The following is a 4,722-nucleotide window of genomic DNA, read 5'->3' on the forward strand; positions in this document are numbered from 1 at the left end:
GATTGTCTGTTTTCCTGCGCAAGGTCGTTGTTTCTCTCTGGGCTATCCGGCTTTCTCAACAACAAAAAACAATTCATACACGAAATAGCCAATAGTGCTGCAAGCGACATAAAACACCAATCGATCAATCAAACCTTATTTATATGAAATAAATTAGATACATGTATGTACGGTATTTCTTTATACAAAATGCTTACTTGATGTATGAGGCTGTTGTGTTGTGTCACTTGTTATACTCGAAAAGTCTGTTGTATGATAAAACGTATCCGTAGTGGTTTCTTTGGAATATATAAAGGCTTTTAAAGAACAAAAAATGAGGATTGAGTAAAATCATACCTTAGAATGTTACAAGTAATTGCACGAGATGTTACATTCATTTTTATCAAACGTTCATTAATCTTTTACTAATTGTTTTAACATGTTTAAATTTTATTCAATGTTTGAATTTCCGCATGCTCAGGACTCAATTTCGACATTCAACAATACTGTTGTTCTTTGTTTTTGATATTGTTTTTGTGACCACACCAGAGAAAGGAAATATGCTTACTTACTTACAAAAAAAAGCAATGTATAAAATTATCAAAGAATATTCTAGAAAGATAATATAGACAATGCTTACATATGAGATTTGATTATTTTAAATAATAATCGCTAAATCGTCGGGTTTTTAAATTTCGACATATATCTGTTACTTCATATTTCAAATTATAACTGCTGCAAACAGGAAAGTATAGCATCACGTAGGAACGATTATAGATGGGAAAATTTAAGACGAGTTTATCATCGGGATTTGTACTAAGTAAGAAAACAACAGAGGCATAAAACACCAATAAATCAACCATAACGTGTGTCTATGCAACTAATTAGCTATGTACGGTATTTTTTATACAAAATGCTTAAATTAAATACCTGAAGTATGATGCTGTTGTATTGTGTCAGTTGTTATGCTTGAAAAGTCTGTTGTATAATAAAACGTATTCGTCATGGTTTCTTCAGAATATATCAGGGCTTTAAAAGGACAAAAATTGAGGATTAAGTATACTCATACATTATAATATTGCATGCTATTGCACGAGATATTAAATTCATTTTTATTAAAAGTTCCTTGATCTTTTTCTTATTGTTTTAAAACTTATTCAATGTTTGAATTTCCGCATGTTTAGAATTCAGTTATGACGTTCAACAAGACTGTTTTTTGTTCTTTGTTTTTGTTTTTGTGACAACACTAGAGAACGTAAATATGCTTACTGACTTACAAAAATACAACTCTGTATTAAACTATTAAAGAATACTCAAGTATGATAAGATAGACAATGCTTACATATAAGATTTAATTACTTCTTAATTATAATCGCTAAATCGTCGTGTTTTCAAATTTCAACATATATCCGTTGCTTCGTATTTCAATTTATAACTGCTGCAAACAGGAAATTATAGTATCACGTAGGAACGATTATAGTTAGAAACATATACGACCTAATCATCTGGATTTTTACTAACAGCAGATGTGGGATGTAAAAATACACAACCGTATAATTTACATATACATTATACATTGACAATGACATTAATGGATGTCATGGATTTTCCGGTCGTCTATTATACCGATGTATGATAATAAAACAAAATGTTGTTGTGTGTAAGGATGGTGTCAGTCCGTTGTTTTAATATGGATTTGTTTAAATAAATTTCACTCGTATAAGGACATCAACATACATATAACACCACTGATTTGTTCTTCCCGATATTTTGTACATTTTAAATTGATAGTAAGTTTGGATTTATACATGTTTTGTAAATGAAATTTTTGAGAATTCATGGAAAAGACCTAACAAACAGTTAATGAGAATACACAAAACTGCATCAGTCTTTTTTACAAAATATTTAGATTATAAAATATTTGGTTTAACATGTATATTCAAGTGTAAGTACACACGTGTGTTAGGCACTTACCAAATGGTACTAATTATTGTAAGGAAACTATGTTTGTTTATTATTTGACGAATGAATTTTTTATACTATAACTGACTTTTTGTTTTGTAAGTCATTTATATATTTCCATACACATATTATATTAGCTGTACTGAATTGCTAAGTATTCCAGTCGATCTTAAATATAGCAGTTCCAATTACATGTGAATCCAAATAAAAACGTTATCATTTACTTATATCTTGGAATATATCATAATCATACATACGAGTAATAGGCAGTATAAAATATAAGTCAATAGATGACGAGGGATCATCTATGTATTGAGCTTCCAAACTATCTTCAAAATATCTGCAGGTTGAAGACTTCTTGTAAAAGTTAAAACCCTTGCATGTCACTCCAACTTTATTGAATCCATTACATTCTTCCATACACTCTGTTGTATTTTTCGCTCTTGATGTTGTATTTAAGAATATATCATCGTCAACAAAAATTACATTTTGTGTATGACTGTAAAACAACTGTCTATCTGTTGGTAGATACAAATGAAAAACATTGGCATTTACGAATTCCATGATTTGAAAACAAACACTACTTAATTATCATATAAAGATACTGTAGATTCATCACTATATCTTGGAGACCAATTTTTGTAGTATTCGGCGGTCCAGGTGAACCACAAAATAACCACAAAATAACAAAATTTCTGAAGGCGTGTACGTAGACTTTGGTTAACTCAAATATCGATAAAAAAACCCTCATTTTTCTTCAATCACAAAAACTGGTACCTACGAAAATACACGAACTCACAGTATAAAAATAGATCCCAGTACAAAAATCAAAATAGATATAAGAAGATGTGGTATGAGTGCCATTGAGATAACTCTCTCATCCAATTCACAATTTGTAAAAGTAAACCATTATAGGTCAAAGAACACGGAGCCTTGGCTCATACCGAACAGCAACATATAAAGGGAAAGCCAGTATATTCATGTTTCGTTAGCGAGAAATATTTATTGATTATGATGCATTGTTAGGAATTAAAATAAATTAATTTTCGATGATGATGGATGGATGTTTCACGCCAACATTTTAATACGATATGAAATTAACCCTGCTTAAACTATAATTGCTAACCTTTACGTTATATGGTCTCTGGTGGAGATTTTTATAATTGGTAATCATACTACATCATCTTATTGTTATATGTAAACTAAACCGACACGCTGAGGTGGATCTGTATCGTACTTTTTCACAAAGTAACAATCCACAGGAAAACATGCCATGCTACCCGGACACAATGAGCTTTTGAGTCACAGGAAAAACATGCCATGCTACCTGGATAAATAACATTTTGAGCCACAGGAAAAGATGTCACGCTACCTGGACACAATGAACTTTATTGTATCGCAGGTTAAAAAAAATATCACTACACATATTTTAGAATAGGTATCACTGGTTGTTGATCCTTGTCACATTACTTCAAACAGTTTATTTTTTGAAAGGACATCATTTTTTTTTCAGGAACATAATAGTTGACTTAGTTGGATTGATATTCAAAGACTCACCGGTTATCTTATGGGTACTTATCGTGAGGCTCTGCTACATCTCTAAAACCTCCGTTAAGACAAGATTGAAAATCAGCTAACAAATTTTCAAATTGCACTTGTTTTATGACATTATTTCAATTCTAAATAATAGGATTACCACTGGGGGGGGGAGGGGGCTGTTTAACGACCGTGACTATCGATGGTCTCGCACGGTCGGATAAAAGGATTAGTTACATGCCATCTGAACCAGCTGAATGCTTTTTTGTATCTCAGTTGTTATGATAAGCTAGGCTAGAGTACTAACTACGACAATTTTACCGTGTACTCTTGTTTAACTAAAAACCTAACACGAAAAACCACTGAGAAATGTCACTACTGTCAGCCTCAAATGTGCTGTTTTTACTTTGCAATAGCTCCCAAAATGGCCATCAAATATTACATGTATCAGACGGAGTGATGTGACATTTCTGGATGTGACAAACAATTGGGATTTTTTTTTATTCGTGTAGCATAAGATGCGAATCCGTTCGATTCCCCAGGTTTGACTTCGTTTAGAGATTATGTTTATTTTCATATTCATGTTTGTATGTTCAATACCTTGACTTATTTGAAAAATGACGGTTGCCACCTGTGGAGTAGGATCTGCTCTCCCTTCCTAAGCACCATAGACGATTCCGGGTTTTGGTGATAATTGCGTTAACATTGCTCTGTCTTTAGATATCTAAGTTGTGTTTTGTATACTGTTGTTTGCCTTATGGTCGCTTTTGCCGTGGTATTGCCAGTTCATGTTCGACTTGTGAGTTTGATTATCCCTTTCTTATCTTTAGCCGTGGTATTGCCAGTTCATGTTCGACTTGTGAGTTTGATTATCCCTTTCTTATCTTTTGCCGTGGTATTGCCAGTTCATGTTCGACTTGTGAGTTTGATTATCCCTTTCTTATCTTTTGCCTCTCTTTTATGAGATATTTACCGGAAACAAGTAAACCATCTCTATTTCATTTTCTAAACTTACTTGGTATCATGCATATGGACATATGCTTTGCCTTCTCACATGAATCAACAAAATCTGAAACTAACTGCGGATACATTTGGAACAAATCTGATTGTGGTGGTATTACTCTCGATAATGTACACATTTCATGATCTTGAGATTCCTTTAGTGACAGAGCTGACCAAAATTCTGTTACACTGAAATATAACAAACCATAGAATTTTATATACTATATAGTATTGTTTATTATA

This window comes from Mytilus edulis, chromosome 12 (assembly GCF_963676685.1).
Source record: "Mytilus edulis chromosome 12, xbMytEdul2.2, whole genome shotgun sequence".
NCBI lineage: Eukaryota > Metazoa > Mollusca > Bivalvia > Mytilida > Mytilidae > Mytilus > Mytilus edulis.